Source organism: Camellia sinensis, chromosome 1 (assembly GCF_055761805.1).
Source record: "Camellia sinensis isolate YWXY chromosome 1, ASM5576180v1, whole genome shotgun sequence".
In the NCBI taxonomy this organism is placed as follows: domain Eukaryota; kingdom Viridiplantae; phylum Streptophyta; class Magnoliopsida; order Ericales; family Theaceae; genus Camellia; species Camellia sinensis.
The window spans coordinates 49,068,398-49,092,074 of NC_138961.1; the positions used below are offsets into that span (position 1 = coordinate 49,068,398).

General features: G+C 36.3%; 1 long non-coding RNA gene across 1 annotated transcript; it reads left to right on the forward strand.

The window, feature by feature from the left end:
• Window positions 1–839: 839 nt before the first annotated feature.
• LOC114290441 (uncharacterized) lies at window positions 840–11,541 on the forward strand. Its single transcript, XR_003639007.2, has 4 exons — window positions 840–1,507; window positions 8,638–8,669; window positions 10,580–10,700; window positions 11,241–11,541. It is a non-coding gene; the product is annotated as an uncharacterized LOC114290441 (long non-coding RNA).
• Window positions 11,542–23,677: the final 12,136 nt, after the last annotated feature.

The following is a 23,677-nucleotide window of genomic DNA, read 5'->3' on the forward strand; positions in this document are numbered from 1 at the left end:
ACTTTCTTCAAACAGGTTCTTTCACATTTTATTTCTTCAAACAGCCTTTTATAACATTGTAATCAGGTTCTTATAACATGAAAGGGAGAGAGTGAGAGTGAGAGTGAGAGTGAGAGAGAGAGAGATGGTTGTAATTTTTTTTTGAATGTTCCACGTTCTTCCACATTTTTTTTTTCAATTACTAAAACTTATTTGATTGTCTCAAAATTATATATTTGATTATTATAAAACAAACTTTTTAATTAATTAATTAATGTGTATTTGATTTTGTTGTTGAATCAAATAAATAAAATAAGATTGAATGTATATTTAACTTTTGTTGTGAACCTTAAAAAAAAGTAAAAAAAAATAAAAAAAATAAGTTATTAACATTAAATATATTAAAAAAGAAAGAAAAAAGATTGAAGGTATATTTAGTTAAAACCTTTAAAAAAAAATTGGGTTGTAAACATTAAATATATTAAAAAAGAAAGAAAAAAGATTGAAGGTATATTTAGCTTTTGTTGTGAACCTTCAAAAAAAAAAAAGTTGTTAACATTAAATATATTAAAAAAGAAAGAAAAAAGATTGAAGGTATATTTAGCTTTTATTGTGAACCTTAAAAAAAAAAAAAGTGGTTGTTAACATTAAATATAAAAAATAAAAATGGGGATTAAAGTGGGTTGGGGAAAATCCATACCCATTAAGAAATGGGGAGGGTGGTATCCATGGAGAATGGGGAATGGGAAATGGGAAAAATTTATTATAGGGGAATGGGGATGGGGAATTAATATCCACCCCATTAATCCCCATTGCCATAGGTTCTTCTTAGGTGGAGCTTATAGGTAGGTGTACATGACTTCTTTTTGCCCTAATTATTTAAACTGATTTGGAAATGGTGCAACTGATTCACATTCCAGAAATGCTGATCAATTTGTTCTTTCAAAATTTTTATAAGCACATCCTGCTGATTTTTCTACCACTAAATTGCAGGTTAGGCCGTACTTTTTGCAGATTTTTCTGAAGTATGAATTTACTTTTCCTATAATAGTTTCATAATCTGCTTAGATAATGTTATATCTGTTTCATAAACTGCTTGATCTTTATGGCTTTGTAATGTTATCGGTTATTTGGTCTGTTGGTTCTTGAAGTGATTGTCTATTGAGTTACAACAATTTTATTGAGCTTATCAGACATTATTGTTTAATATTGCTTTTAAGATTTGATTGATGTCTAATATTTGCATTTGGTGTTTGTATATTTTGTGGTTGTCTTTGGGTATGATGCATCTAATATTGTAGAATTCGTTTCTGACTTAGAATTCTTCATTTCCTTTAATATTAACCTTAATTTTTTGTTCAAGCCAGGAAATGATTCATTTGATGAGAGAGAGGCATTTTCCTGCTGCTTTTAAGTGTTACCATAACTTTCACAAAATTGGTTCTGTATCTAGTGACAACCTGTTCTTCAAAATGGTCATCCATGTCCACAGCGATTCAGCATTTCGACGATATCAGAAAGAGATGAGGTCCTATTTAAACTTAAGCTTGTAATGTATGTTGGAAAAAAATGGTTGAATAAGAAATTACCTCATAAATGTGTATATAACTTACACTTTTAAGGCTCATCAGTTTTACAAAATTGATTGGGCAGTTTTGCTAACATTAGTTGCCAGCCTTGATAGCTAGAGGCTCCTCTCCTCTCCCCCATGGTGTATAAAAGGAGGCTCAATTCCTTGAAAAGAGATATAGAAATTTTCCTTGACATCCATACACTGTCAGTCTACTTCTTCTATAATTTTCTTCCTGAGAGAGAGTGCTGCCGTTGTCTGTTTGCTAAGCTAATCAGAAGGTGCTTCTGTTGTAGCTGGTAAAAACCGTCGTATCCTGGGAAGTAGACGCCGGAGTACCTCCAGCACCCAACGGTGAGGCGGCGAATCTATTTTAAGAAGACTGTGGTATCACACAGGCTTCGGTTTGCATCCTTTAACCATTTTATATTTTATCTGTATTTTATTCAGCATGTTATTTTTCCTGGGATTGAAGGTTTGTTTTGTTCATCTCATAATTTTGCGATATGCAATGTGAAATTATGTAATGTGAGTAGTTTTTCCCAACAAGCTTAAAATAGATTCGACGTTTATCATAGAATTAGATTAATAGATTCATAGGTGTGTGTAATAATTTTGCATGTTATTGGCCACTGGTAGTACTAGCGAGTTAATTGGTTTATTAGATGTATTTACACAGGGTTAAGCTTTTGATTTTGCCATTTTGTGTATGCTACTGTTTGGTCTTCCCATGGCATGGAATAGGCCACTGTTATCAATAGGGAAGAAGAGTTCCATTGGTGCAACGTTAATTCACTGTATTTTCTAATTAATTTATTAATTTATGGTGTACCGGTTCATGCCTTGTATTTCTAGATTTACATGCTTCTAGTACACATGCTTCTAGTTTACAATATAAATTACATGTTCATTCGGGTTTAATTTTTAGTGTAATTTACATTTCTAGCATGTCTATTAGGTAGTAAATTTTTCATGTAACTTGTACCTATTAATCTTTAATTTAGGTGTGGAGTTGTAAAGTTTATAACTTGCCTATATTTAAATTCATGTTAATTTCTCTAGAATTATTTGCATGTTAATCATGTCATTTGCAATTCTTGCCTAGTATTGTGATTTAAGTATTTAGGAGTTATAAAATGTTTGTAACTTGCCTCAATTAATTACATGTTTAGTGTACCATAAGCTCATATGTAACCTTTACCAATTTAAAATATGGTTTAATTATATTTAATTTAGGTCTGTAACTTATATAGTTAATTACAAGTTTATTATGTAATTAATTTTTTACAGTTTTTTTTAATTTAAATTCTAGATGTGTAACTTAAGGGTTGGTTTTAATCTTTATTTACAGTTATTTATTAGTTTGTTTGCTAGTACCCTCCCCTTCAATCACTACTTTGCCAAAAGCAAAGAAAAGCTGAGGGAGGTTTTGTTGTATTGTGCTGCTAACTCTTTATTGCAGGAATACCTATGGAAATAGGAAAAATGATTAATTTGGACTAAATATTTGAAGCAATTATTTGCTTGAGTGTTCATTTGTGGTTATTCACCAATATGTAAAGCACGTTTTATTTGCTTGTAATTATTGTAGCAATTTTGTTGTAATTGCTTGTACAGTTTGGAACTTGGTGTGTTTAACCTAGTTCATCCATTGGAAAATTTAATTCTTAAAGTTGTTTCCCATGGACTAGGAGTCAACATGCTCTTGAAAGTTTTGTCTAAGGTTAACTGGGTTTTAAGTGGGACCGGTGTGACCCCTCCAGTCTTCCTGGAAACTTTCCTGACCATGTTTGATTCTAGGTTGCGTGGTGAGACTAGTTTTGAATTAAATTTCCAATTGTGGGATTTTCTAGTGTTAAGTTTGATTTCTGGAAATACAGAATAGCGAAAATTCGGCTGTAATTTTTCAGAAATGGCAACTGTGTCTGATGCTGCTACTGCTGCTGCTAATGTTGGTGGGGATCCGAACCCCGGGGCGACTGGCTTGCCAACCCCTGTTGTGACCTCTGTGGTCAATCCTCCTGTTGTTACTCCGCCTGTTTCGGGAGGACCGCTCAATCATCACGAGCGCCCGGAGAAGTTCACGGGAGTGAATTTCAAGAGATGGCAGCAGAAGATGCTGTTTTATTTGACTACTCTAAGCCTTGCGAGGTTTCTGAGTGAAGATGTACCAGCTGTAGAGGAGAATGAGCAAGATAAACAAAAGCTCATGGCTCTGGACGCTTGGAAACAAGCAGACTTCTTATGCCGGAATTACATTCTGAACGGCTTGGCGGATTCGCTTTTCAACGTGTTCTATTCCAAGAAATCGGCTAAGGAGTTGTGGGATGCCTTGGACAAAAAGTACAAGATCGAGGATGCTGGGGTAAAGAAATTTAACGTCAGCCGGTTCCTGGACTTCAAGATGGTGGACTCTAAAACTGTCCTGAGTCAAGTCCAAGAGTTCTAAGTGATTCTGCATGAGATACATGCAGAATGGATGGTCCTAAGTGAGTCATTCCAAGCAGCTACTTTGATTGAGAAGCTACCTAACGACTGGAAAGACTTCAAGAACTACTTGAAGCACAAACGAAAGGAGATGACAGTCGAGGAGCTCGTTGTCAGGCTCTGGATTGAAGAGGACAACAGGAAGAAAGGAGGGAGTACCTCCACTGTCAAAGCCAACATGGTTGAGCATGGCGAGTCCTCGGGGGCTAGGAAAAAACCACCAACAGACAAAAGCTCAAAGTTGGGGGCTAGAGGAGGAATCTTCGAAAGGCCAGCCTACAAGCCAAAGGAGCCTACTTTTAGGTTCGATGGCAAATGCTTCAACTGTGGAAGTGACGGGCATCGGGCAGTTGATTGTCTGAAGAAGAAGCCCTACAGGAAAAACCCTCCCTAACACAAAAACCGGGCACCTATGGCTGAAATGGAGGAATTGTCACACGATGTGGACGACATGCATCTATTAGCCGTCGTGTCAGAAATGAACATGGTGGGGTAAAACCCGATGGAGTGGTGGGTGGACACTGGGGCCACTCGCCATATTTGTGCAGAGAAGAGAATGTTCACAACTTTCGAACCGGTTTCAAACGGGGAGAAGTTGTTTATGGGAAACTCTGCAACCTCAGCTGTTGAGGGTAAAGGCAAGGTGATCCTGAAGATGACTTCAGGAAAAAAAACTAACTTTGAACGATGTCCTTTTTGTGCCGGACATTCGTAAGACCCTTGTCTCAGGGTCTCTCCTAAGCAAACATGGCTTCCGCATGGTGTTTGAATCAGACAAGGTCGTGTTGACCAAGGGCGGGGTCTATGTGGGGAAGGGATATATGTCGGGTGGTATGTTTAAATTGAATGTAATGACACTTATCCCTAAGATTAATGAGAAAGCTTCTTCTTCTGCTTATATGCTTGAGTCTCCTAATTTATGGCATGGTAGATTGGGTCATGTAAATTTTGACTCTTTACGTAGATTAATCAAGTTAGATCACATACCATCTTTCAAGATTAATCCACAACACAAGTGTAAAACTTGTGTAGAAGCAAAATTGACAAGGTCTTCTTTTCATTCTATTGAAAGAAGTACCCAGCCTTTGGGTTTAGTGCATAGTGATGCGTGTGACTTGAAAGTTGTATAATCACGTGGTGGTAACAAGTACTTCATCACTTTTGTTGATGATTGCACTAAATACTGTTATGTGTATTTGCTTAAAAGCAAAGACGAGGCTATTGATAAATTTATTCTTTTTAAGAATGAAGTTGAGAATCAATTAAGCCGAAAAATTAAGGCATTGAGAAGTGATCGTGGTTGTGAGTATGAATCCCCGTTTGCCAAGACTTGTGCTCAATTTGGGATTATTCACCAAACCACAGCGCCTTATTCACCTCAGTCAAATGGTGTTGCTGAGCGGAAGAACAGGACGCTGAAAGAGATGATGAATGCAATGTTGATAAGTTTTGGGTTGCCACAGAACTTATGGGGGGAAGCAATTCTCTCTGCGAATTATATTCTTAATAGAATACCATGGAAGAAAGTGGACAAGACTCCATATGAGTTGTGGAAAGGTCACAAGCCTTCATATAAATACCTACGAATGTGTGGGTGTCTTGCAAAAGTGGCAGTACCTACACCCAAGAGGGTTAGGATAGGTCCGAAAATCGTGAATTGTATTTTCATTGGTTATGCACAAAATAGTAGTGCATATAGATTTCTTGTGCACAAGTCTGCTATTTCAGATATACACAAGAATACTATCATGGAATCTAGAAGTGCATCTTTCTTTGAAGATGTATTTCCGTGTCGTCCCCAAGACAGGGTTTTGAGTTCCATGAAAGAAATAGATGATCACGAAGACAATCACATGGATGATCACATGGATGATCAAACAGCTGATCAAATAACTGATCAAGTAGATGATCAAGCTGATGAAGTAGATGAGCCAAGAAGGAGTAAAAGGGCTAGAACCACAAAGTCTTTTGGTCCAGACTTCTTGACTTATATGTTAGAGGGAGAACCTCGAACGTTCCATGAAGCTGTGACTTCACCTGAAAGTCCTTTATGGAAAGAAGCAATTAAGAAATAGATTGACTCCATCTTACAGAACCATACTTGGGAGTTGGTTGATCTACCCCTAGGCAGTAAGGCCTTAGGGAGTAAGTGGATCTTTCGAAGAAAGATGAAAGCGGATGGGTCAATTGACAAATAAAAAGCTCGGCTAGTTATCAAAGGATACATACAGCGAGAAAGCCTGGATTACTTTGATACGTATTCACCTGTGACAAGGATTACATCCATTCGCATGGTGATTGCAATAGTAGATTTATGTGGTTTAGAAATACATCAGATAGATGTAAAGACGGCTTTCTTAAATGGAGATTTAGATAAAGAAATCTACTTGGAGCAACCCGAGGGGTTTTCAGCTTCAGGAAAAAGTAAGAAAGTCTGTAAGCTTGTCAAGTCATTGTATGGTTTGAAGCAAGCTCCCAAACAATGGCATGAGAAGTTTAACAATGCTATGTTGTCAAATGGGTTTCGAATCAATGAGTGTGATAAGTGCGTATATGTTAAAGATACTGACAAAGGTTATGTCATTTTGTGTCTATACGTTGATGACATACTCATTGTTGGTAGCAATGATGAAATGATTAAAGTTACCAAAAGATTGTTAAACTCTAAGTTTGACATGAAGGATATGGGCCTTGCAAATGTCATTCTGGGTGTTAAGATCACCAGAACATCTGGTGGTATTGTACTTTCTCAAGCTCATTATGTTAATAAGATACTTGAGAAATTTGGAAAGTCAGATACAAGTATGTTTAGGACACCGGTAGACTTAAGTCTATATTTGACCAAGAATGATGGTGAGAGTGTCTCTCAATTAGAATATTCTCGGGTCATTGGGAGTTTGATGTATCTGATGAGTTGTGCAACGCCGGATATCGCCTACGCTGTTAGTAGGCTGAGTAGATACACGAGTAATCCTAATGCTACTCATTGGAAGGGCATTATGCGGGTGTTGGGGTATATCCGTTACATCCTGGATTATGGGCTGCATTATACCAGATACCCAGCAGTACTAGAAGGGTATAGTGACGCAAATTGGATATCTGATATAAAAGATTCCAAATCTACTAGTGGTTATGTGTTTACCCTCGGAGGGACAACCGTGTCTTGGAAATCTGCCAAGCAAACGTGTATCTCGAGATCAACGATGGAATCTGAGTTTATTACTTTAGATAAATCAACTGAAGAAGCTAAATGGCTTCGCCAGTTTGTTGAGGATATTCCACGTTGGCCGAAACCTGTGCCAGCTATCAGTATTCATTGCGATAGCCAATCAGCGATTGGTTGGGCACAGAGTAATATGTATAATGGAAAGTCGTCGTAGACATAATTCCATACGACAACTACTCTCAAATGGAGTTGTCTCTCTAGACTATGTCAAGTCTAAGGACAACATTGCGGATCCGCTAACCAAAGGGTTAACTCGAGAGTTAGTAGAAAAGTCGTCAAGAGGAATGGGGTTAAGGCCTTTAGTAAAGGTTATCGGAACGGAAAACCCAACCTAGTTGACTGGAGATCCCAAGATCCAGGTTCAAAGGGACAACCTAACTTCGTGTAACGACTCACAGAACCAGGCTAGTGTTCCAGGGCCATACTGGACACACCCGTGAGAACAAGAACAATAGTTGGACTAACTCCTACGTGAGGTCTATTGTCTCGGTTTACATAAACGGCAGAACAGTTCAAGACATCACGTTCACTGATCAGCCAGTAAATCCGATAGGCTTTCACTACGAAAGGTTCAAGGCCAACAACTACCTTTTCTGATGCAGGGTTAGTCTATGTGCTCTCTCTCTTTCCGAGTCTTTGTTGATAAACGTTGGGCGTTTGCTGTATTCGGCCAATTTTTATTCATGTGGGGGATTGTTGGAGAAAAATGGTTGAAAAAGAAATTGCCTCATAAATGTGTATATAACTCACACATTTAAGGCTCATTAGTTTTACAAAATTGATTGGACAGTTTTGCTAGCATTAGTTTCCAGCCTTGATGGCTAGAGGCTCCTCCCCTCTCCCCCATGGTGTATAAAAGGAGGCCATATTCCTTGAAAAGAGATATAGAATTTTTCCTTGACATCCATACACTGTCAGTCTACTTCTCTTATAATTTTCTTCCTGAGAGAGAGTGCTACCGTTGTCCGTTTGCTAAGCTAATCAGAAGGTGCTTCTGTTGCGGTTGGTAAAAACCGTCGTATCTTGGGAAGTAGACGCCGGCGTACCTCCAGCACCCAATGGTGAGGCGGCGAATCTATTTTAAGGAGACTGTGGTATCACACAGGCTTCGGTTTGCATCCTTTAACCATTTTATATTTTATCTGTATTTTATTCAGCATGTTATTTTTCCTGGGATTGAAGGTTTGTTTTGTTCATCTCATAATTTTGCGATATGCAATGTGCAATTATGTAATGTGAGTAGTTTTTCCCAACAATGTAGTGATTCATCTGGTACTTTGGTCGATGTATATTATGGTTTATGTTATTCCTTGTCATTTTTTTGTTATGCATGTTCCTTGAATTTTCTGATTGAAAAACCTTTGGTATGTTTCAGGAACAAACCAGGATTGTGGCCTTTATATCGAGGTAACTGTCTTTCTTGTTGATCTTGTTTTAGTTCCTATTTAAAAGTTTAAATTTTACAACCCGAAGAATTTGTCGCTTCTGGATAGCCTTAAGGACATTTATTTACCCCCAACCACCTTAAAGGAAGATATTTAACGTTCAACCATAGCTGAATGTTGTCTGCCACATATTTCTCCATGTCTGTATGGCTACTTCTGTAATCAAAGTACTTCTCCATAATGTGGTGAGACTCGAAAGTTGAAATAGGGATTACAAGATTCAGATCCCTTACACAGCTGTGGTAAAAAGATTTGGTATTGTTCAAAGTGACATTGACTATTAATGGTTTGGTACTCTTACAACCATGTAAGGAATTAGGATAATGAGGAGTATATGTTGTTGAGAAATGAAGGCTAAACGAATGTGTTAGGTAGTGATACTAGAAAATATAATAACACTTCCTACAGTAAGAATGATATATTTGGAAGTATTTTTATGCAAAATTTTGATGCATATGTGCATGCACAGTCTCTGCCAAAAGATACGCCAGATTGGCATAAATCAGTTGGTGATGCTTCTTTTCTTTTTCTTTTTGTTTTTGCTAGGATTTTTTGTTGACTTAAATTTATTCAAGGAAAACAGGGTGAAAGTTGCTCAAACTGCAAAAAACACCAATGATTTGCTTAAACATGTCAACAGTAGCAATGGAACATTAGCAAAAGATGATTTAGTAGATGAAGATGCAAATTTGATGATCAAACTGAAATTTCTTGCATATAAGGTATGTGTAGGTGATGATCTTGTTGTTACCTTGATTTGTAAATAGTTGGTGGAAAACTTACCCTTTCTATTCTGTGGTCCAATTTTTAATTTATTTATATTAATTTCATGGCTTTTTATTATTACATGGGAATTGTATATTATAAATTTGGGTAGCTGAATAGACCCTTGTTGATCCCGCATAATAGGTCACTTGAATGATAGTAAGAATGTTGTTCATAAATTTTTAAGAGCTCTTTAGATCCCATGTAAGAGTTGAAGCAAAAGTTATTATCTAGGGCCCATACCATGGTTATGATTATTGGCCGATTTGTACTTGTATTTTGGCCTTATGGTACAAATACTTCTTCATATACCGTTGTGAATAAATATCGTTTGCAATCTGGCTGGTTCATTTTGCGACGGTTTGAATCGGATAAACAAACCATACAAATTAAAAAACTTCAAAAGAAGATGAACATGTATTTTGCTATTGTAGAACTTGAATTGATGAAATTGATCCAACAAGTTTCAAAATAAGATGTATTTGTAAAGTTTCCTTAGTAGCAATGAATCAAATTGGGACTACAGTTAATTTTTTACGTTGAAAAGCTTGAATGTTACTTACATTTTAACTGTGGCTAATTCATTATGACATGCTCATCCTCATGACTTCGTATACAAAATAGTTAGTAGTAAGCATTTTTGGTTTTTTGGTTTTCTTTTCCAAGGATAAATAGTAGGGAAGTTTTGAGATCGATCTGTGGATTAGTGTTCTTCTTTTGAACTGACATCTTCTTAAGATATATGATCCTTGAATATAATGAATTATTTTGTCTTACTGAAATTAGTTGTTAAGTTATATCTATATTGCATGTTTAAATTACTTTTGAGGAAGTCCTTCATCTCATATTCAATCTCACTAGGAAGCTGGGGTTCAACCATATGTTTCCTTAAAGTTGTTTTAGTTTCACTTTCATAAATTTTGTTCTGCTAGTTTTCTTTTCTTCTTCAATTTATTGTAGCTTATGGTTATATTGTTACTGTTTATGCAGAGTTTCTCATGTTCTAGTCATATAGAAATTTATGATGTTGTTTAATGGTTGAAGACACCTTGAGCTTTACGACCAAAGTTTTTAATAATCTATGTCATTTTTTGTGGATTGATGTAGTCCCAGACAAAGCATACATGAATATAACATAGTATTTTGATGAGTGTTTCAATTTCATCGATGGAGCTAAAAGAATGCATGGCGGTGCGATGGTTCATTGTTTTGCTGGAATATCTAGAAGGTGAATTTTCATATTTACATTGCTTGTTTTTCAGGGTTCATGTTGTATATCTGGTGAAGAAATATCGTAGAATGGTTAATACCCCACAACGCTTGGTCCTTAAATATTAAACTTGCACTTAGATTGTGGATAATAGTTTTATGAATCCTCTACAGTTGTAGTGGGGATTGAAATTAAACACTTATGAATTTGAAATATTTTTATCAATCACAAGACTAATACACCACATTCATCTAATGCTTTGAATGTTGTTGTATATGAGGCTAGGCAGGTAGATTACTGGTATGCATTTGTTTAGCTCTGTTAATGTATATTGCACTTTTACTTGACCAGAGTTTGGTCTATCCTTTTTAAACTTAACTTCTTGTATTGGTGAGCAATTGTTGAATTGATTATCATTAAATTGCACGTAGTTTCTATTCTGGCTTTTAATATGAAGATGGTTCTAAACATGCAATATCTTTCTTAAAACAGGATATAGGTTTTTCTTGGTACTTTGAATAATTTCTAATTCTATACCTTTTGTGCTGTTCTTTTCAGAGTTTGGGGTTATGCACCAGTTTTCATGTTTTCTATCATTGTGGTGAGAGACTCATAGGATCAACAATGAAGTTGGTAACAAATTGGAACTCGATCAGAACCTTGTACAGTGGTGAACATCAGCATTGTAGATTTTGGCTTTACTAACATTTTATCTAGATTGTGTTTTGGTCATAAAAGAACTTTTTCCAGGTTTTTAGTTGTAATAACTTTTACTTATGGCTCCAATTTTGAGGCGCAAAAGGAATGCCTGATTAAACTACGATGTTATATTGTCTGAATTCTTGTCATTGATATTCCTAAAATGCTTAACGTTACACTTTTTTTTTTTTTTTTTTTTTTTTTTTTTTTGTGTGACGGTAACAAGATGGTCACCAAAAAACATGTTAGCATTTTTCTTTGTTTTTTGTGACGGCAAAATAGTAGTCATGAATAATTTGCGACCGTTGTTTTGTCGTCGCAAAAAGTATTTGCCACCCCACATTCGCGACCCCCATTTACCGTCGCATGGACCATCATAAAAGGTTTTTTGCGATTGTATTTTTATTATTTGCGACGGCTTGTAGCGGTCGCAAAAAGTGCATTTTTTAGTAGCATTACTTGTTGAATGTTTGAAACATAACTTGCTTAATATTAGTCAGTTGTGTGATAAAGGTAATAGAGTTACTTTCGAAAAATCTCATTGCATTATTGAAATTGTTGATAACAAAGTGCTTTTTGTAGGTCAGACATGAAAATGTGTATGTGTTTAATTTGCATAGTTTATCTTCCAATCATGATGTTAAGTGCTTATCTGCCATAGATGAATCTGGTTGGTTATGGTATAGAAGATTGGAACATGCTCATATGGATTTGCTTTCAAAGCTTTCACAATATGAGTTAGTTGTTGGTTTATCAAAAATTGCTTTTGAAAAGGATAGGTTTTGTGATGCTCGTCAACAAAGGTAAACAAATATAAGTTTATTTCAAATCCAAAAATATTATTTTTACATCTAGACCTCTTCAATTGCTGCATATTGATTTGTTTGGACCATCTAGGACTTTAAGTCTGGGTGGAAAATCATATTGTCTTATTTGTGTGGATGATTATACTAGATTTACATGGGTGCTATTCTTGGCACATAAAAGTGATACTTTCTCTGCATTGTGTAAACGTATCCAGAATATGATTAATCTTGTTATTTGTTGTATTAGAAGTAATCATGGTAAAGAATTTGATAATGATGACTTTATTCTATTTTGTAATGAGCATGGTATTGATCATAATTTTTTTGCTCCTAGAACTCAACAAAATGGTGTTGTTGAAAGAAAAAAAACAGAACTCTCGAGGAAATGGCTCGCACTATGTTTTGTGAAAATGATTTGCCTAGATATTTTTGGGCTGAAGCGGTTAATACTGCATGCTATGTTGTAAATCGTGCCATGATTAGACGTATTCTCAAGAAAACCCCATATGAATTCTTGAAAGGTAGAAAACCTAACATTAGTCATTTGTGTGCCTTTGGTTGTAAATGTTTTGTGCTTAATAATAATAAAGATAATTTAGGAAAATTTGATATGAAATTTGATGAAGCTATGTTTCTTAGCTACTCTAATTCTAGTAAAGCTTACCGTATATTTAATAAAAGAACTTTACTTGTTGAAGAGTCTGTACACGCTGCTTTTGATGAATCTAACTCCTTTGTTTCAAAGAATGTTGAAAGTGAAGATGTTGCAGAATATAATCCAAGAATGGAACATTTACATATCAGAAAATAAAGAAAATCATTCTTCGAAACCCAATGATGGAGTCTCTATAGAAGATCTTCAAAAAGAATACACTCGTTCAGATAAGGAAAATGATCTACCTAAAAAATGGAAATATGCTTATGGACATCCAAAGGATCTCATCATAGGAGATACAACACAAGATGTAAGGACTCGCTCTTCTATTCATAATGTTTGTGGCAACTTAGCTTTCGTTTCCCAAATAGAGCCAATTTTTTTTTTTTTTTTTTTTTTTTTCCTGAAGCTGACATGATGAAAATTGGATTTTCGCTATGCAAGAAGCATTAAATCATTTTGAAAGAAATGAAGTTTAGTTTTTAACTCCTCGACCTAAGATCATTTTGTTATTGGAACAAAATGAGTTTTTCGAAACAAAATGGATGAATCCGGTATTGTTACTCGAAACAAAGCTAGATTAGTAGCCCAAGGTTATAATTAAGAAGAGAGCACTGATTTTGATGAGACTTTTGCTCCCGTTGCTTGTCTTGAAGCTATCCGTATGTTGCTTACATTTGCATGTTTTAAAGATTTTAAGCTTTATCAAATGGATGTGAAAAGTGCTTTTTTAAATGGATACATTTCAGAGGAAGTTTATGTTGAACAACCTCCCGATTTTGAAAATTGCAAATACCCGGACCATGTTTTTAAACTTTCAAAAGCTTTATATGGTTTAAAACAAGTACCTCGAGCATGATATGAATGACTGAGTAATTTTCTTCTTGATAAAGGTTTTTCTCGCGGTAAAATAGATACCACTCTCATAAAAATAAAAATAAAAGGAAGACATTCTCATTGTTCAAATTTATATCGATGATATTATATTTGGTGCTATTAATGAAAATTTGTACATGGAACTTGCTAAGGATATACCTGAATTTGAAATGAGTATGATGGGAGAGTTAACTTACTTCCTCAGACTACAAATAAAACAAACCAAAGATGAAATCTATCTAAGTCAAGCTAAATATATCAAAGATCTCCTCAAAAGGTTTGAAATGGATTTATCAAAGCTAGAAACAACTACAATGAGCACATCGATTCAAATCAACAAAGATGAGTAAGGTAAACCGGTAGATGAAAAGACATATCGAGGCATGATTGGTTCCTTAGTTTATCTAACTGCTAGTAAACTCGACATAATGTTTAGTGTTTGTATGTGTACATGTTTTCAATCTGCTCCAAAATAATCACATGTCATTGTAGTTAAATGTATTTTTCGATGTCTAGTTGGCACTCCAAATTTGGGTTTGTGGTATCCTAAAAGTAATGTTTTTGACCTTTATGGTTACTCAGATGCCGACTTTGCGGGATGTAAACTTGATCGAAAAAGCACTAGTGGCATTTGTCATTTTTTTGGAAACTCTCTCACATCATGGTTTTGTAAAAAAGAAAATTTAGTAGCTTTGTTAATTGTTGAAGCAGAATACATTGTCGCCGCAAGTTGTTGTGCACAAATGCTTTGGATAAGAAAATAACTTCACGATTTCGGACTTCATTTTGATCACATTTCTATAAAATGCGACAACACTAGTGCCATTAATCTTTCAAAAATCCTATTCAGCACTCACGCAATAAACACTTTGAAATAAGGCATCATTTTCTATAAGATCATGTACTTAAAGGTGACATTGAACTCAAATTTGTGCCAACAAACTGTCAATTGGCGGATATTTTTACTAAGCCACTCAATGAGGAACAATTTTACTTTATTCGAACTGAGCTTGGAATGATGAATATTCCTATGTGACGGTTTAATTAAGATTTATATGCTTTCGCGTGAAATTTGTCTTGAAAAACTCTGCTTGTACTCTGTCCAGACCTTTAAAGGTTGAACCCCGCTATATAGGGTCGACACCGTGTGGACCCTTTTTGTGCTTTTATTTATAAAGGTCAACACCTACCTTCACGAGTGTCGACACCAAAATGTTTTTGGCATATTGTTTTTTAGGGTCGACACCTCTCTTCGCGAGGGTCGACACTTTCTTAAGGGTATATATATACCCAGCAACCCTTTCCTATTCCTTTGCGACACCACTCAAAGCCCTAGCCCTAGCCCCTTACACTTTTTTGGCGACTCAACTGTCGTTTTCCCTTCCGATCTCCATCCTCCTCTTTCGCATACTCTTACGTTCAATCTCCATGGATCCTTAAGCCTCCCCTTCGGCCCCTTCGAGGAAACGACTTCGCTCATCCATCACTTCTACCGCTGCCCCTGTTCCATCCAGTCCTCTATTGCGTCGAACGAAGCCAAGGCCGCCTTTAACAAAGACTTCAACCTACGAAAAGTACTCTCTGGGTGCACCATTGATATTAATTTCTTTGAGGAGCAAAACATCCTTGTTAAAACTTGGTTTGAAAACCAAAAGTGGTCCTCTTTTCTTAAACTTGACTATGATGTCTACCTCTATATTGTTAAAGAATTTTTTTTTCTTATCTTTCTTACAATGAAGAATCTGCCCTTGGTTCTTTAGATTGTTTTGTAAGGGGTGTGTTTTTCACTTTAAAACCCTCTATTGTAAACTCTATTTCGAAAACCTCCAATGATGGTCAAAAAGTCTCTCCATCTTTAGTCATTAACTCACCCTACTACACTCATCTTATTGGCTTGAAATTCCTCACAAATAACCATAGATCACCATATCACTGTTTCTGGCAAAGATATCTCTCTTGAGATGAGGCTCTTGCATCACATTATCACTCATAACATCATTCCTTGTTCTAGCCGTTGTGACGCTGTTACCATTGGCCACACCTTTCTTATTTGGGCCTTATCCATTGGCTATCTTATTGATTTTGGCAATTTGGTGTGTCACGTCATCATTGATGCACACAAAAGACATAACCAAGTCCTTCCATACGGGATGATCTTCACCAAAAATTTTAAACATTTCAAATTTAATCTGAATGGTGAAGATAGAGTCCCCCGAGACCCAGCCTGTTATGGTTCTGAAACCTGAGCCATATGGGCTATTCTTTGATTGATAGGGTATGGACCAAAACCAAAAAGGTTGTCTCTTCTCCTACTCCATCTACTCCTGCTCCATCTCTCTTCATCATTTCTTGCCTTTTCTCTTTGTAATTCTCCACCCCTGGTCTCTTCTCTTCTTTTACTGCACCACCACCTGATCTTTTCCCCTCTCTTTCTTTCTTTCTTTCTTTCTTTATTTATTTCTCTCTCTCTCTCTCTCACACACACACACACACACACATGCAATTTTTTTTCTCTCTCTCTCTTTCTCTCTCTCTCTCTCACACACACACACACACACACACAAAATTGATCACCTTGATTCCTTGGTTCAAGGTCCTTTGTTGGTCAGAATCGTTGACTCGAGGCTTGACAACCTCAATCTCAATCAACAATCCACACAAGCTTCAAATATTCCATCATCCTCCCACTCAGCCTCTGCTTTACTCTCACCTGACCTGGCTCAAAAAGTTGATCAGTTGGCCTCCATGGTTCAACAACTTCTATCTCGACAGACGGATATGCAACATGACATCGACCGAATGAAGATTCAACAGTCTCAAGCCATTGTAGCGACCAAAACGAGTGTTGAGAGCATGGTCATTGCTGTTTATGGGCTCAAGTACGCAAATGAAGAATTTCGATACATTTTCTAGCAGTGATGGGATGACGACTTCAAACAACAAATTTGCAAGTTCATGCTCTATTTTGCTCAAGGATGGTGTGAAGCAGCTCCCCATTAGCCTCGCAATCCTCCACCCTTTTCACTAGCCTCTGCCCCTCTTTTTGCTTATGACAAAAGGGGAGAAGAATTTTAGATGTTGTTTTGTTGTTTTGGTGTTTATGACTGATAGTTTTGCACATGATAATCTGTTAATTTATTTAACAAAAGGGGAAAAGAATGTTATGTTTTGATTAATTATTTTGGATGCACAATAGTTATTTTTGATTAGATGGATGATAAACAATTATGGATGATTTTGAAGAAATACTAATATAGTGGTTTTTGTTTATGATTGTTCTTTATATACTATCAACAACACACACATTGCTTGATGTTTATTTGACATTCTTGAGAATTGAAATTGTTTTTTTGGTATAAAAGCTTATGATTTTATTCAATGAAATTAAGGCGATAAGTGTTCTCATTTGCTATTGATCCAGTGCAAATTGACAGGGGAAGTATTGCCATACTTAAGCTATCTTATTTGTGCAAATTCTTATGCATTTGTATTGAGCTTTGAATTGAAAATGTTTTGGCCATAAAGCTCGTTTTATAGGCGGAATTTTCGATCTCGGTTTTTAAATTCATTATTCACAAAACTCTTTGAAAACTACCCCTTAAAAACCTTGTTTTGAAACTCATGTTTTGAAATTTTTTCATATAAATTTGTCATCATCAAAAAGGGGGGGATTTTTAGCCTCAAGGTTATTCACGTTTTAATTCTTATTGATTTTGATAATCGACAAATATTTTGCACCCATTAAAAATTTTCAAAGTATTCAAAATTATATTATATTGTTGTTTTTCATTGTTTCAAAAAGATTGAATGCTTCAAATTTGTCATTATCTCATAAAAATTGGCACATCAAAACATTGAATTTGTACATGTGCGCAAAAGGCGATTTTTGCTTAAAATAGGTCCAAGGGTCGACACCAAAATAGCAAGGGTTGACATCAGAAAGCAGTACACAATGCCTAAGTGTTGCAGCAACCAAAGGTTGACTCCAAGTCTTACCAGGGTCGACACCAAATTTTAGTATACCAAAGTTCGACACCAAGAATGAAGAGGGTCGACATTATATTTCAGTATACAAGGCTTGAACATTTCAGCAGCAAAGGATCGACACCAAGATATGAAATGGTCGACACCAAATTTCAGTGAACTAAGGGTCGACTCCAGCACATGACAAGGGTCCACACTAAAAGACATAGAAAAGAGTTCTAGCAAACAAAGGGTCGACACCCAGTTACGGGAGGGCCGATAGCAAGAACACCTGACAGTCAAAGCAGAGAAGAAAAGAGAACAAAGGGTCGACACCCAATCTGCAGGGGTCAACACCCTTATGTCTAGGTTTTAAAACCTAGCCGCCATTTTCTGATCTATAAGCAGACTTTGTAGTTTTCATTATGAGCAGACCTTGAGCAGACTTTGCTAGCATCATTATGGAAACATATCTTATCTTCACCTACCAAGATTTGTATTAATGGACATTGCATCTTTTGAGGAGGCTCCATCTCTAAAGGCTTGTTGACAAGCCTATATACGCCTATGCTTTGCTCTGATAGCTTGAAGACATCACCCATGCTCTGCTCCAACGGCTAGAAGACACACCTATGCTTTTCTCTAATGACTAGAAGTCATTGAAGTCTATAAAGGCAGCACTTCTCTAGATTTGAAAAGATGAACTACTCTGAGCATTCAAGAACTATTCCTAATCAATCTCTGCTAAATATTACTCTTGTGCTTTCACTTTCATATTTGAGTTTATTCTAAGTGTATCTCAAAATTCCATCTGCTCTTACACTTTTATATACATCTTCTGAGAGAGAAATCTTGTAAAATAGGACAATTGTACCTCTTGTTTTTATTCCCTTTATTCTGAGTGAAATCTTGTAAAGTGAGGCATTTAGTTGAGAGGTCCTCAACAGATAAAGTAAGCCCTGTAAAAAAAATCCACAAGCTTGGTAAGGCTGTAGTGGTGTATTGATTTGATTCATAGTGAAGAACATCTCGAGGAGGAACCTTGAGGAGTGGAAGTCGGCCTGGTGTGTCGAACCACTATAAATCCTTGCGTTTGAGCTCTCTTTCATATCTCTTTTATTTTTAGTATTATCGATTACTAGCTAAAATTTATTTACATGCTTTATTAGATTTAATATTCTGTATTTAAAATTTTTTAAACCCAATTCACCTCCCTCTTGGGTTGCCTACCTAGGTAACACATACATTATCAGAGTCAAATTTGGATTTCAATATAAGAGTATCGTTGAATTCTTTGTCTAGTTGGGACTGTTGTTATACTTTATCTAGTTGCCCACCCTAGAGAGTTTCACAAACAATTTGGTGACCTTGTGGATACGTATAGTGTAAGAGTTACCCTTGCCTTAGCCTATTATGCTTATTTCATTTCTAGAATTTTCAATCCATATTTTGAGGTTGATTTGCCTACAATATTTTTAGATATGAGTATACATTTCTCTATTAAGTTATGGAAAAAATAGGGAAAAGGTTTTGTTTGAATAGATTTATTTTGTTTGCATTTATTCTTCTAATTGGGAAGAATTTGGTAGAGAATATGGAAGAAGAGCATACAGGGGGAAATAGGGGCAATGGATGAGGAGAGAATAATGGAGATGGAGGAGGGGGCAATGGAGGTAATAGAGAGAGAGAGAGAATGATGATGATGGAAGGGGCAATGAGGACAATGGTAGGGGAGAGAATGATGATGAAGAAGAGGGCAATGGAAGGGGAGAGATTGATGATGATGGAAGGGACAACAGAGGCAATGAAGGGCAAGAGAATGATGATGATGGAGTTGGGAATGGAGGCAATGGATGGGGAGACAAAGATGATGATGGAGAGGCCAATGGTGGAGAGAAAGATGATGCCAGAATAAAAGTAGTTTGCCAATACAACGTTCAACACAGTTGCAAAATGAACACATGAAGTTGAAGGTTGTGAATGGGAATGAAACCAGGTAAAGGAAAAAGAAAGGTTGGGGAAATGGAAATGGAACACTTGAAGTTGCTCTCAATATTGGAATAGTTTGTGGTGCAGCATTGGTCATGATGGTTGCAATGGCACGATCGGGGCAAAGGTAATCTATTTTTTTATTTGAATAGCAACTGTACGAGTAAGAAATATACCTTGCATGAGTATTCCTTGTGATCAAGCTTGCTCTCATCAGATTGCTATAATGTGACCTGAAAACACAACTTTAATGAGGGTTTGAGGATGAAATGATTGAAAAACTTTGGCTTTTTTCTTCCTCTATCCTTTTTCTTCTTTGTAACACTTCATTGTCAGATTATTTTTTATTTTTTAGTTTCTTTGGTTCTACCCAATCTGCCAAGTAAAGGGAAAGAATACTAAACACTCCTATATAGAGAGTTTGAGCAGCCAAGTTTGCAATCATCATGCATGGGACATATCCCATCAGAATTTTTTTTACCCAAGATTACTCATCACTTTACTCTTAACTTTGAATGCAAAGGCACAAGTGGTAGGGTGACTCACCCCCATAGGCCACCTAATACAATTTTTTTTTTTGAATTCAATAATAAATTTATATAATTGTGTATTTGTATGGGTTTCTTAAAAATCAATCAAATAAGGTTTTCAACTAATGTATTTAGTAAGGATAATTATTAGGTTGAATCTTTGTCAAAAATAGTTACGAACGAAAAATATTGAATACCCACAAAATTATTTATTCTGAGTGATATTCTTGTTAGAGACTAAATTCGAATATTTTTAACTAATTTATACATTAACAAATTTATTATTATTAAATTGTCTTTAGATAAATTAATTTATTATTCATATCTTATAATGCATTTATAAAAAGAATTAAATATTGGTTCTCACATTAATATTTGTAAGCATTTTATATTTTCAACTATTTGTTTTATATGGGATTTGATTGGGGGGATAGAAAATTATTTGGCAAAGGCCTACTGTGGTTTTGGCTAGCGGCGTCGACGGCTCTGTATTTTCTTAGTTCTATTCCCGAATAATGTTTTCTACCAAGATTTCAAACTGGACAAATACGATATAACTTGGTTTCAAATTGTATTTTATGTCGTGCATACTAGATTCTTGACATTGTTCATATACCATGGTCCATACAATATCAGAGTCAAAGTTGGTTTGTGTATAGGAGTATCACTGAATTACTTTGTCTAGTTGGGATTTCTGTTATACTTTATTTGGTGGCCTACCCTAGAGAATATTGAGTGATCTTGTGGATGCGTATAGTGTAGGAGTTACCCCTGCCTTATCTTATTATGTTTATTTCATCTGTAGAATTTTCTGTCCATATTTTGTGATAGATTTGTGTACAATATTCTTAGATATGAGTATGCATTTCTTTATTGAGTTATGAAAAAGGGGGGGAGGGGGAAAGGTTTAGTATGGATAGATTTCTTTTTTGCATTTATTCTTCTAATTGCGAAGAATTGGGTAGAGAATATGGAAGAAGAGCATAAACGTGGAAATAGGGGCAATGGAGGGGTAGAGAATAATGATGATAGAGGAGGAAATAGAGGCAATAGATAGAGAGATAATGATTATAATGGAGGGGACAATGGTAAGGGAGATAATGATGATGATGGAAAGGGCAATGGAGGGGGAGAGATTGATGATGATGGAATGGACAATGGAGGCAATGAAGGGTAAAAGAATGATGATAATGGAGGGGGCAATGGAGGCTATAGAGGGGGAGACAAAGATGATAATGAAGAGGTCAATGGTAGAGAGAATGATGATGCCAGAATAGAAGTAGTTTACCAATACAATGTTTAACAAGTTGTGAAAGTGAACACATCAAGTTGAAGGTTGTGAATGGGAATGAAATTTGGCAAATGAAAAAGAAAGGTAAGGGCAATGTAAAAGGAACAATTGAAGTTGCTCTTAATATTGGAATAGTTTGTGGTGCGGCATTGGTTATGATGGTTGTAATGGCACGGTCAGCACGAAAGTAATTTTTTTTTTTATTTGAATAACTACTATACGAGTAAGAAATATACCTCGCACGTGTATTCCTTAAGCTCAAGCTTGCTCTCCTCCGAATGGCATAATATGATGTGAAAACATAACTTCGATGAGCTTACTGACGGGTGTGTGCCGGAAAACCCCTCCGATATTTAAGTTAGGACTCTTAAGATTAATATGGTGATAACTCTCAAGTATTCTATGAGTAAAGTTGCGTTACCTTGTTCTAGGTTATCTTTGAGTTTTTATGCGTTCTGCATGGTAGAATCATAGTAGGATTCTAATTTCTCTCCGTTGAGTCTTATCAGGGGTCAATCTCTTAAAGGATAAGGCCCATCCTTTAACACCCTTATCACCAAAGTCCCAGTGAAATGACCTAACTCCCAGACCGATAACCGAGATAAAAAAACCATTAGCTCGGTTGCACGTTAATTGCATAACCATATAGGTTAAACCTTACTAATTCCAAGTAAGAATGCCGAGCCAAACATTACACCGTGCAAACCTTACTCGAAAAACATTTGTCAAGCTAAACATATCGGTCAAAGACTTAGCATGACCTTCCAATCCGGTCTAGAACTTAGCATGCCTTTCTGCACGGTCAACATCATACATCGTTTGTCCGGCTGACACTCGCATGCTGTTTGCAAGGTCGACATCCAAGCTCTATTTGCTCGGGCGACATCTAAGCACCGTTTGCCCAGTCTAACTTGTTAAACCTAGAAAAATCCATTTGCAAGGTCTGTTTGAAAGGTTGCTATAGTTAAGCCTAGCAAAGTCCATTTGCGGGGTTGTCGGAGTCAAGCCTACCAAGGTCCGTTTGCAAGGTCGCCGGAGTTAAGCCTAACAAAGTCCGTTTGCAAGGACGCCCGAGTTAAGCCTAGCAAAGTCCATTTGCAAGGTCACTAGAGTCAGGCCTTGATAGGCTTTGCCTGACTCACCAGTTCGGTAGAAATGTAAATCTCAATTGCTCCTTACTTCCGTCTATTGCTTTAAGCATGACTGAGATTACACTTATTAAACTCCAAGTAAAAATTCTAGATTCCAATATGACCAAACTTCACTCTTGATTTGCATGGCTGACATTCCATTGCCTTTTGGACTGCTCAGCAACAACCTCACTTTCAAAACTTGGGCTTCGAAACATAACCAAGCCCAATCTTCAACTGTGTAGAATATGAACTAGGTTTGACCAGGTACACTTTCAACATTTCGCCTCTGAGCGAATCACAAACTGTGCAAGGCTTCTAAAATTCACCATGCACTAGGCAGAAGCACATCCACTCTATGGCCGTACAAACATAGGCAAATATCAGGCGTCAGAGATTGACCTTACGACTTCCCCCCTCCCAAAAACAATCTGGGCTCCTACCTTAAGTTACAAAGGCAAAGCAGTGATCCAAGCTATATTGATTGCCCATGGTTTGTGCTCCACTGCATAATTAGGGTTTTCTCAAAGTTGAACAAGTCACCAACTGTTTACATTGAGCAAATTCCATTCGAAAAAGATAATTAAAGTTTAACCAAGGTGTCACAACCTAAACCTGCCCCTATAGGTTTAGCATCTTAACTGGCCAGTAATCCGTAGATTACCAAAGGCCTCATAACAATAATCAAATTATTAGGGGCTAGTGGAAGCAAATATACAAAATACAATATCCATAGAGCTGTGCAGATGTATATGGGACATAAAATTTTTAAACTTATATTCACATAGATAGTGATGTCTTATATACATATACATCATTATCTTATGTCACCTACTTAGAAACAAACAGAAAGGGACTTTGCCTTAAATACAGATTAAACAAAAGAAAAGGACGACAAAAATAGACACCACATGTACTTGACTTGAACATTTGAAACACTTAGGAACCTCCTCTAGAGGCACGTCGGTTGGCTTGACAAAACAGAACTCAAGGCTAGCAATTTAAGCCTAGTCTCGCGCCTGATCCCCTACATACATAAATAATACAATGAACTGG